Source organism: Cricetulus griseus, chromosome 5 (assembly GCF_003668045.3).
Source record: "Cricetulus griseus strain 17A/GY chromosome 5, alternate assembly CriGri-PICRH-1.0, whole genome shotgun sequence".
In the NCBI taxonomy this organism is placed as follows: Eukaryota; Metazoa; Chordata; class Mammalia; order Rodentia; family Cricetidae; genus Cricetulus; species Cricetulus griseus.
The window spans coordinates 99,695,171-99,707,666 of record NC_048598.1 but is presented as its reverse complement, the minus strand read 5'-3'; positions in this window follow the sequence as shown (position 1 = coordinate 99,707,666).

Genomic DNA, 12,496 nt, shown 5'->3' with positions numbered 1-12,496 from the left:
TTTATGTCTGTTCTTTGGGGTTTTGCTTTCTTTGTTTTTTAAGGGTTTTTTTGTTGTTTTGGGGGGGTTTTGTTTGTTTGTTTTTTGGCCACGCAGTGATGGCACACACCTTTAATTGCAGCACTCAGGAGGCAGAAGCAAGCAGATATCTGTGAGTTCGAGGCCAGCCTGGTCTACAGAGTGAGTTCCAGAACAGCCAGAGCTGCATAATGAGACCCTGCCTCAAACAATAACAAAGATTTGCTTTTTAATTATGTGTGTGATTGCAGGGATGTAAGTATATGCTGTGTCTGCAGTCCAGCAGAGGGTGCTGAGTCCCCGGAGCTAGAGTACCAGATATTTATGTCACCCAATGAGATGAATGCTGGGAGCTGAATGCAGCAAGCACTCTTTAGGCTTGAGCCATCTATCCAAGCCCTCGTGCATATTCTTGACATAAAGTGGCTTCAATTCCTGATCCTCCTTCCTCTGTTTCCTGGGTATGAGAGCTATAGACAGGGACTGTCACACCCACTCTGGTTTTATCTGTTGTTTTTTGTTGTTGTTGTTGTTTTGGTTTTTTGAGACAGTGTTTCTCTGTGTAACAGCCCTGGCTGTCCTGAAATTAGCTCTGTAGACCAGGCTGGACTCAAATTCACAGAGTTCCGCTTGCTTCTGCCTCCCAAGTGCTGGGATTAAAGGCTACTACCGCTGCCTGGCTATATTTGACTTTTCATAAAGATAATTTGGTTTGCTTGCTTGTTTTAACTTTTATTCTTCTCTCATGAAGATAATTTTAATATTTATTTATTTGCTCATTTACTTATTTTGTTTTTGAAGCAGGTCTCACTGTGTAGCCCTGGCAGACCTGGAACTTGCTATGTAGGTCAGGCTGACCTTAAACTCAAAGAGATCCCCTGCCCCTGCCCCTGCCCCTGCCCCTGCCCCTGCCCCTGCCCCTGCCCCTGCCCCTGCCCCTGCCCCTGCCCCTGCCCCTGCCCCTGCCCCTGCCCCTGCCTCTGCCTCTGCCTCTGCCTCTGCCTCTGCCTCTTGGGTACTGAGATTAAAGGCAAGCATGGTTTTTTTTTTAATCTACTTTTATTTTTACAAATGTTTTGTCTGCATATAAATGCACCACATGCATGCAGAACCTGTAGAAACCAAAAAAATGGGCACTTGAACCACAAGAACTGGAGTTGTGAATCACCCTGTAGATGATGAACATGGAACGGGGGCTTTCTGCAAGAGCACCAAGCACTCCTAACCACCAAGCCATCTCTCCAGCTCCCTGTTTTTGTTTTGTTTGTTGTTGTTTTGTTTTGTTTTGTTTTGTTTTTTGCAACAAGGTTTCTCTATAACAGCCCTAGCTGTCCTAGAGCTAGCTCTGTAGACCAGGCTGGCCTGGAACTCACAGAGCAACACCTGCCTTTCCTCCTCCCCCACTGCTGGGATTAAATGTGTCTGCCACCACGGCCCAATCTGTTTTTGTTTTTTAAAGACAGCTTCTCACTGCATAGGCCAGGCTGGTCTCCAATTTGAAATCTCCTGCTTCTGCCTCTAAGTGTTCCACCACCCTGAGTTCTGGTTCTTATGTTTTGTTTTGTTTTGTTTTGTTTTGTTTTAATCATGAGGGGGGGAAATGAAAACAATAAGAATATTTCTGCTCCAATTATATAAAATTCTAATTCTAAAGCCCATAGAGTTCCACCCAAACACCACCACAGCCATGTGTTTACACATCCTCTATGACTTTTTTCAGCTTTCCAAATCCAGAACTGAGCTGTCTCAGAGATCTTATACACTAAGTCTGAAATAACCCTGAAGACCTGAAGAACCAGCGTGCCTTTATCTCGGGCTTAAAAACCATCTTACAATAAAGACAAACTAGTTCATTCCTGTTTATGATGAAACCTCTGTTTCTCAAGGATTGGGCTGTGTCCTACCTCTAAGTACAAATGGTTCTGCACTGCCTTTTCTAGTCATGGCAATCGTATGGGGTTTTAAAAAATATTTTTTTATTTATTTTATTTTATGTGCACATTTGTCTGTGTGAAGATGCTGGATTTGTTATCATCCAGGCACACCTTGCCCAGGCCCTTGGGAACCTGGCAGAGTGTGTCACCCCTGTGAGAATGGCAACCAGGGCCCTGGCTCTGTGTGTAGCCCAGCTGCAAAAGGCAAAAGGTCTCTTTAAGAGACAAGCCCCAGCCAAGCGTTGGTGGTGCACGCTTTTAATCCCAGCACTCGGGACACAGAGGCAGGCGGATCTCTGTAGTTCGAGGCCAGCCTGGTCTCCAGAATGAGTACCAGGATAGGCTCCAAAGCTACACAGAGAAACCCTGTCTCGAAAGAGAGAGAGAGAGAGAGAGAGAGAGAGAGAGAGAGAGAGAGAAGCCCCACCTACTCCCACTCTTTGCCACTGTTCCTCTGAAGAGGCAGGCAGGTCTCTCCTCTCTCTTTCCCCACTCTCTCCCTCCCTCCCCCTCCCTTCCCTTCCCTCACTCTCTTCCCCCAGTGAAACTTCCCATATAAGTTTTGTCTGCATGACATGTTTGTCCCTCACCCACCAAGGTCCAATCTCTTATCATATCATAGCAGGATCCCCTGGAACTCGAATTACAGACAGTTGTTAGCTGCTATGTGGGTGCCGGGAACTGAACCCAGGTCCTCTGGAAGAGTAGCCAGTGCTTGTAACCACTGAGTCATCTCTCCAGGCCTTAATTCCCCCTGACCCCCCAAGACAGGCTTTCTCTGTGTACCTTTGGAGCCTGACTGGAACTTGCTTTGTAGACCAGGCTGGTCTCAAATTCACAGAGATCCACTGTGCCTATGCCTCTCGTGTGCTGGGATTAAAGTCATGGGCCACCATACTAGGTGTGGTGGCAATCATGTCTTTGTTTCAGAAATATGTTTATTATCATCTTACAGCCCTACTCCAAAAGGGTCTATGACCACCTGTGACTACCTGTTGCTATGACTACCTTGTTATGCCCATGTTATAACCATGTCTTTGTTTCAGGAGGTCATTAGGACTAACTTGTCATGATTATGTTTTGCTCCTGCAACCCTGCCTATTTTGCCAGCCAAATCCCCATTTGAAAACTCCCAAACCCTGGCCATCATCTTCATCACACCCAATGCTGACCTCCCCACCTCCTCTTCAGGGGGAGGCAGCCGGTTGTACACAATAGAAAAGCTTGCTTGAATTAATGTGGCCATGATGATTTGGATCAGTGGTCTTTCCCCTCCCATCTTTGGGATTACCTTGGAGCTGAAACTTTGCCTCCAAGAAGTGTCTCCTGAGACTCGGAAAATAAACAAACCTCACAAATCTGAAAAGCTGATGTTTACAAGATGGATCCGGGCTGCTCCCCAGCTTATGGATGCTTAAACAACTGTGTATGTTTGGGGGAGGAGAGGGCACATGACCAGAGGCACTGCTCCAGGAAGGTTTGGGAAGCCTCTTCAGCTGCCTGCAAATCATGCAGAAAGCACGAGGGCTGTGGCTTTTTTAAAGAGTGGGCTTTTTGATTGCCTACGTAACCTCTCATCCATCCATATCCCTGCTAATAAACTCATTGGTTCGCCAAGCTCAACGTTGTGCGATCATACTTTGGTCTGTTGTGGGTTCTCTATCTTTGGTGAGCTGGTGTGTGTGTGTGTGTGTGTGTGTGTGTGTGTGTGTGTGTGTGTAGGGGGTGCTGTTTCTCCCCAGGAAATGCCTCACTGAACAGTCAACCAATTCTAGAATTTGGATACAGGTCAGAAATAAAGCAGTCCCCTCTGAGAAAGTTCTTTTTTTTTTCCTATAAAGATAGAATACCCAACAAGGGCCCATATTTCTTAACCCTTCCCCTCTCCTTTTACCTCTTAGAAAATCTCAACATCTTGAAGAATTGAGCTCTTACTGGTAGAATGGGACACAGTCACCATATATGTCAGTGACGAAAGACAAAACCATTTTGGACAGTATGTTTGCCACCCCAGTTTGGGTTCTAGTGAACTCCTTTTGCAAAAAGAAATCACCGTGCTAAAGCACTTTAACTTTGTTCTTGTATTCCTTTGACACAGGGATTATTCTTTCCCCAACTCTCCCTAGCATGCACAACCCCCTGACTTTAACACCACAATTCTGAGAGAAGGAGGAGGAAGAGGAGGAGGAGGAGAAGGAAGAGGAGCAGCAGGAGGAGGAGGAGGAGGAGGAGGAGGAGGAGGAGGAGGAGGAGGAGGAGGAGTAACAGAAAAAGTAGAGCCTGGGGGCTGGAGAGATGGCTCAGAGGTTAAGAGCACCGACTGCTCTTCCAGAGGTCCTGAGTTCAATTCCCAGCAACCACATGGTGGCTCACAACCATCCGTTATGAGATCTGGTGCCCTCTTCTGGTGTGCAGATATATATGGAAGCAGAATGTTGTATACATAATAAATAAAATCTTTAAAAAAAAAAAAAAGTAGAGCCTGAAAGCAAAGTGGCCTCCAACCCAGGCCACCAGATTCTAACTTCACCCTCCAGGGATTCAGATCCTTAAAGGTTGAGCAAGCCTGGGCCTGCCCAAAGTCCCCAGAAAACTGGGAACTGACAGATATATTGTGAGCAGGATTAGTTGGTTGGTTAACATTTATTTATTTGTATGTTTGTTTTTAGAGGCAGGGTTTCTCTGTGTAGCGTTGGCTGTCCTGGAACTTACTCTGTAGTCCAAGATGTCTGGCCTCAAACTCACAGGGATCTGCCTGCTTCTGCCTTCTGAGTGCTGGAATTAAATGGGAATTAATCACCACTGCCTGACTGGTTTTATTTATTTATTTACCTATTTATTTATTTATTTCAGATAGGACCCAGCTATGTAGTACAAGCTGACCTCAATCTGCAGACTCTCCTGCCTTGGGTAGTCTTTGCTTCCAGCTTCTGTGCCTGTGTTTGTGGCCTGTATTATTTCCCTGGATTTCTGGTCTGACATTTTTTGCACAGCCTTTACACACAGCATTTCAACCAGGACTTTTCATCCAGCTTTGAGCCAGACGTTTTGCCAAGATTTTGCTTTGGGCTTTTGTCTCCCTATTTTTTGCCTGAATTTCTCTGCTAGATTTTTGGCGGGGCTGTTACCCCCAGCATCTTCATCCGACCTCTGTGCCGCACATTTTACCTCGAGATGTGCTCAGATTCTCTGCAAAGGTCTTGAACTTGCCTGTACTACACAGTTGGCTCAAAAATGAATTAATGAATTAATTTTAAAAAATCAGTCTACCAACCAACTAACCCATCTACCAACCCCGCCCACAAGCTATCTGTCAGCTCCCAGTTTCCTAGGGACCGGTAGGCCCATGTGTGCTCAAACTTTAAGGATCATCTGAATCCCTCGAGGGTGCTGAAGTTAGGATCTGGCGATCTGAGTTGGAGGCGGAGCTTTTCTTCCTGACAGTCTGCCCCGATGCTGCTTTCCCGGTGGACACTTTGCATTCAGGCTCCACTTTCTCTGTTACTTTTATTTATACAAATGTTTTGCCTACATGCAAATGCACCTCATGAATGCAGTACCTGTAGTCGCCAAAAGAGGGCACTCGAACCCCAGAAACAGGAGTTGTGAATCACCCTCTTGCATAAACAACAGTTTTGTTAAAGCTGTTAAACAAGCTTAACGAACACAACCCTTAACATTTGGAGGTCCAATTTTGCTTTCCAGTTCTCTCAGGCACAGTAATTTTTTATAATTTTAAACATAGCGTTATCCATCAACATAAACGTTAGCTGTCACAGTCTGGAGGGCCATCGTTTGCCAATCATGGGGTAGGTATGCGACTTCTCTTGGACAGACATAAACATCTACTCACCCTAGACAGGGCACCAACAACGGATCAAAGAAACAATGCTACCAAGTCTAGCTTAGTGAACTAGTAAGTTCATCAGGGTTACTTACAGAAGCATAGTGACTCAACAGTGTCACTCAAAACCTACTCTAGCTTGGTGACAACTCATAAACCTTGCATCCCTGAGTGCACCCCCGCCCCCCCACCCCCGAGCGCGCGGTGCACACACACACAAACACACACACACACTCAGGCTGCAGGTAACAGCCAATGCTAATCAGAATCCCTCTACCTACAAGCGGTTCAGTTATATAACCTGGGAGTTATATAACTTTCTTGTAACTTTCAGAAGCTTCCAGGGCCTTGTATGTTTCAATTAATTCCTGTGCCTTACAAATGTTTCTATTAAGAGCAAATAGCTATAGAAGTAACAGGAGCAAGAAGAAACAGAAATCAAGGAGGACCAAAGCTGAGAAAGACCACAGACTAAATACCACCAGTAGCGAGGGCCGGCACAAAGAGGACATCTACTTAGGCTGGTTCCACCTCCCACCACCTCCCAGAGTTAACACGATCCTGAATTTAAGATCTCAACATTGATCCTACTTCCTCTTATCTGTGTATACCACTGCAGTCACGTCAGCCTGATTTGGTTACTGTGCCCTTTTTGTCATCGTTGTAGTGGATTTATATTGCTTCCATTTGAATAAAGTGTCACCCAACTGCCCCTGTGTTAAAGGTTTGCTCCCTATCTGTTTATGTAGGGATATCCTCCTAAGTGAAACATCCTAGATGGAGCTAGCACGAGGGAAGCTTCAAGAGGTCCCTGAAACTTACAAGATTCACAATGCCCACTGTGTCACAAGGACAGTAGGGACTGTCAGGGAGGAGGTTCTCTGACCTAGCTGCCTACAAGCTGTGCGGAGAGCTCCAGGGTTACAGCTCTGTTAAATGGTCACACGTGGTGTGCGATGGGCTTTGCCTCTGAGTCATCTATGCCCCTGTAAGAATTGGTCCTCCGAGATGAATTTTGGTAGGACTGTTTCTTTCATCAGGTATCAGTCTGGTATGAGCAGACATTCTTTCACACAGGACAAGAGACGTCACATACTAGTTCATGGAGCTACTGGCAAGTGGTGAAACCTTAAATCACGGGGGATGTGCCCTTGAAAGGGACTACAAGGCCCCGGGCCCCTTCCTCCTTCTGCTTCATTTCACAGCCTAGCTACAAAACTGAACAGCTTCACTATACCTTTGGGTTCCACTGTGACAGGCCCACAGGCAAAGGCGCCAGCCAAGCACAGATGGTGAGCCCAAACAGTCCTGCCCGCTCTATACGCCACCTTGCCCAGTGTCTGTAAGAGAACAGCATCTGCTCAGGACCCCCAAGACCAAGTTCTCAGAACAAAGGAAATTTATTTTCCCCAGAGGGATAAAGGGCAGGGACTAAGAGACAAAGACAGGAGACAAAGGACAGGGAGAAGGGCAAGGGGACACGGGAAGGGGCGGGGGGGGGCTGCCTCTGGAGATGTGGCACATGGTAAAACAGGGGTTTCTAAGGGGAAAATGGGAAACCCCAGGATAAGATGAGGTGTTTGATTTTAATTGGGCATGTTAATTAGGTGAATCAAAGGGGGCTTTTGATTGTTGGACTTCAATACTTTGGTAACTGGACCTTGGAGGAAGAAGTGGCCATATAATGGAACAGACCCTGGTAGCTAGCATTAAGAATGAAATCTAACTTAGGGTTTTAGCAAGGCAGAGGGAATGGGGAAGAAGGGCAAGGTCTATCAGAGCCATTTTTGCCACACTTGGGCCGGCTAGAGTCCCTTCAGTTTGTTAAAGTGACAGAAAGCTACCACATGTATTTGCTCATACAAATTTCAATGCCAATTTGACACTGAGAGCAGATCCTGTGTATTTTCTCATGAGGCCCAAGGCTGTGCCTCTATGCTTAGTTTACTAGCACCACACTCAAAATCTAAGTGTAGAATGCTAGGCATGGTGGCGCACTCCTTTAATCCCAGTACTCAGGAGGCAGAGACAGGTGGATCCCTGAGTTCAAGGCCAGCTTGGGCTACACTGTGTGTGTGTGTGTGTGTGTGTGTGTGTGTGTGTGTCTGAATGAATGAATGAATGAATGAATGAATGAATGAATGAGTGAAGCAGTGTGGTAGCAAATCTAGGCTGCATTGGAACAAAGATGCCTGTTGTTGGTATGGCTTGGGTACGGATTGACTGTGTCTATCATTTGTTTGTCTGTTACAAGGCTGGATTGGAACACAGTGGGACCTTTAAGAGGCATAGCCTATTGGAACAGAATTAAGTTATTAGGGACACCACTCTTGGAAGTAATGCTGGTCTCCTAGAGTAAATGAGTCCACAAGAGAGTGAGTTGTTACAGAAGGAGGCTGGATTCAGTCTCTGGCTTCCTACCTGACCCCCCCTCTCTCTCACACACACACATACACACACAGAGAGGAGGAGGAGACAGAGAGAGAGAGAGAGAGAGAGAGAGAGCACCCGAGAGAAAGCACCTGCAGACTGTGACCTAACCAAGGGAGCCTTAACCATAGTCTGAACAGTTAATGTCATCACTCAAACTTGAACTTTCAGCCTCAAAAACTGAGCTAAAATGAACTTACTTTCTTTACTGGTCTTTGTTGCTTGTCATAGCATCAGAAAATGCACTAAGACAACAGTCACACTTATACTGGTGCAATTTGAGAAGCAGCTGCCTCCTCTGACCCCCTTCACCTTCCATAAAGTCTGCTCCAGATCCAGGTGCCTTCTGTAGATTTCTGCTGACATCAAGGGGCAGCCAGGTGCTCCATCCTCAAGTGCAGAACCAGATGGCACATGGCAGAGCTAACATCTCAGTAACAGGAGACTGGGAGAAGCAAACTAGAGTTTCTCTAAACCCTCAGTAATGATTTGGGGAGGGATTTCAGCCAGTTTTATATAGATTTGAAGAAACAGACTGATCATGTCCAGCATTACAATAAAGGAATATTATTTCTCACTGTTGTGTGACACTATTTCTAGGGAAACATGAATAAACAATAAACATCTACTCACCAGACTAGACTAATAATACCACTAAAATCTAATGTGATGAACCATAAAGTTTATTGGAGTTAATTACAGGAGTGTGCTTTAAGGGTTACTTACAGGAACATGGACAAGTTCAAGGCCCCTCTGAAAGTCCACCCTAGCATGGGTGATGACTCAAAGAGCCAGAACCCTAGAGCTCTCTGCATGAATTATAGACAGCTCAACAGTTTAGAAAAGCCTGCTGTCCTTGCTCCCCTGCTCTTATATAACCTTGGGGGAGGCAGAAGCCTTGTGCACCTGCTAAGTTTCAGGTACTTCCTGAGATTTATGAGCTGTTTACTTCCTGAGCCTTACTGAACTTCTCTATAGGATGCAATACTTCAATGCAACAGAAACTATGACACAACCCACTGAGTGAGACTCAAGATCTTGGAGATTCGGGCACTGGTCTCACAAAGCAAAGGCAACTGTCCCAAGATTCTATACCAGATCAAAGGCAGAGGATTGATGGGGGATGTCCTTCTGTATATATGTTTCTCTTATTGGTTGATGAATAAAACACTGTTTGACATATAGGCAGTAGAGGCAGGAAGGTAGGAAGGACTAGGAGATGAGGAGAATTCTGGGAAAGCTACCACATGTATTTGCTCATGTGGAGGGGGAGCCGGCCACGTAGCCGGCAAAGTAGTACAGGTCCAGGCATTCTCCAGTAAACCAAGACCATGTGGAAATACATAGATTAATAGAAATGGTTATTAAGAGAGAGAGCTAGCCTAGTTATTGGCCAACATATTTATAATTAATATAGCATCCCATGTGTTCATTTGGGGCTGAAGCGTTGGGACCTGGTGGGACATGAAAAACACCCACAACAGAGGATTCCAATTCCAGTTGATGTGAACTCCCCCACACACCCTACTCATCACAAAGTTAGCAGTCGCTTATGTGGGTAGCATCTGTACCTTGGGATAGCCCAGGGATATCCCTAGGAGGGAGAGACCCAAAAATGAGAGACAAGCTGATGCCAGAAAGCCACATCCAGCACACTCAGAGAATAGTTCACTAAAGGTTTATCTGGGGGGGGGGGTCCCACAGACATTCTAACAGTCAAATGTCATTTTTCTGGGAACTCCACAGAATAGGAGAGGTCTCATCATCTACATGAACCTGTGTGGTTAGAAGTTCCACAGAACATGTCTGATGACACAATAGATTCACAGAACTTGACAGTTTACTTTTGAAGTTCTTAGGATCAAATCCAGGGTCTTGCCCATACAAGGCAAGCACTCTGCCACAGAGCTACATCTGTTCTGTCCTGAAGAGAAGCTCATTACCAGGCAGAGGTGGTGCATGCCTTTAATCCCAGCACTCAGTAGGAGAAGGCAGGTGGATCTTTGTGAGTTCAAGGCCAGGCTGGTCTACAGAGTGAGTTCTAGGAAAGCCAGGGGTATAAAGAGAAATCCCATTTTTAAAAACACATAAAAAGCAACAACAACAACAACAACAACACACACACACACACACACACACCACCAAAAACAAAGACTTCACTTAGGAAACCCCTTCCTAGCAATTGTTACTGCTTATGTAACCCCAGGGAATAGGCCTAGTGAATCTTGTAAGTTTCAAGAACTTCTTGAGATGACTATGTTTACTTCCTGAGTCTTACCTAGCTTGACTCCAGAAAAATTCAATTAGGAAGAAACAGAGATACAACAAAAAAACCCAAATTGAAGCCATAGTAAGTGAAGGCTACCCAGAGAGACAGCATAAGGGACAGGTAGGGCCCCCTGATATAAAGCTTTCTGACATCCGGCAGGCTTGAGTCTTCAGGGCAGAGGAGCTGCTATCTGTAGTAGCATGGATGCCCCCAAAACACACACACCAAAAGCAAACAAAACTGGTAGAATAAAATACCCTGCTGAAGGAAGCAGACTCCTACAAAAGCAGCAGGCTGCCTGCAAAGGTCAAAGTACTAATCAGGGATGGGCAGAAACTTTCTTGGTGGTTTCTCTGCCTCAGCAGGGACACAGACCTGCTACTTGACCATGAAACTCTGGCAACTTTTGGCTGGCTCTGGGTTCTTCCCCTCCCCCACCACTTTTGACAGCTCTTCCCTAGTTAGTGCTATTCTTTCACCTTATGTGCAATACCCACATTTGGCCAAGCAGGGCCAGCTAGAACCTCTATAAATCTGGGCATCTGGGAGCTGCAAAGCGGCAGAAACCCATGGAGGAAGGAGAGAAAAAAAACTTCAGAGCCCAGGTCCTACTTCTAGCCGGGACCCCAGCCCCAGATGTTCCAGCTCTCTTCAGAAGAAGAAGCCTGAAGACCTCAAGGTTTTCTTCACCTGGATAGACTGGTCAGGAATTCCCCATGCCTGAGGCTTCTGCCCTCAAGCCAACCTCCAGAACTCAGCCATTGCCATCAGACAGATTTGTCCCTGGCTCAGCCTTCAAGACTTTTCACTCAGACAGCCTCGAGAAGGGAATTCTTCCCTGCAGCTGCTTCCAGTCTCCAAGACCCACCGATACTGAGACCAGTGGCTCCGGACTTCTAGACCTGCAACTGGAGATCTGTGGCTCCAGCCTTGAGAGTTCCTGCCAGAGATTTGCAGATGTCTTCTGAAAAAGGCTGCTGTTGGTTGGTGCTACCAAGAGCTCAAACCTGTGTCATTTTAACACCAAATGTGTAAAAGTTTATCCCATTTAAAGTTGTTAATTCCAAATGGACAATTAAGCACCCCTCCCACTTATATTCTATTTGTGTGGAGGGGGGGACAAGAACTTGGTTGGAAATAGGAAAAGGTCTCCACCAACAACTTCAGTGGGACCAGAGAATTCATGTAGGTTATGGTGGCAATCTAAACCTATTCCAGGTGGGTGGGATGAGCAGTAGTGCAAAGACTTTCACCAGGAACGTGCCCTAATCTGATTTGAGTTCAAAGTCCCCCATGGAGCATGCATAGAACACAGAAGATGGGCATGAAGCAGGTTTCATTCCTCAAGATGGCCACAACACTGTCTCCTGCCAGGATTATAGACATCAGTGACTCGATCTCAGTTACCAATGACACATCAATGTCACATTAAAGAGGCAAAACCACATCTCCTTGGAGTCACCTAACCAAGATCGAGTCCAGATTGGCTCCTGTACTTCATGCTTCCCTTGTCTTCTATCCTCTATCTGTTGCAGGAGTCTGAATTTGTACCTGCATCTGTATCTATGTCTCTTCTGTTTGTGTCTCTGTGTTGTATGAGCTCTCTCTCTCTCTCTCTCTCTCTCTCTCTCTCTCTCTCTCTCTCTCTCTCTCTCTCTGTGTGTGTGTGTGTGTGTGTGTGTGTGTGTGTGTGTGTGTTTCTGTCTGTCTTTATGAACAGCACAGGAAGCATCACATGGGGGAAGGAATGGGACACTTTACAGAAATCTCTACCACAGTTTTGCAAGAGATGAGGTCTCCTGCTCCATCTGATCCTAACTGATCTGGATAACAAGCATCACTGTGTATCCACTAATATCCATAAATGGTTGCTTTCAACCTTTTTAGTAGATTAGAGGAAGCTGCTTACAACTTCGAATTTGCTGCTTTCAGCAAAGGATTCACATGTATTGTCTGAGGCAGGGGCATGGAAGAGTACATAATTTAAGATTACAACTATGC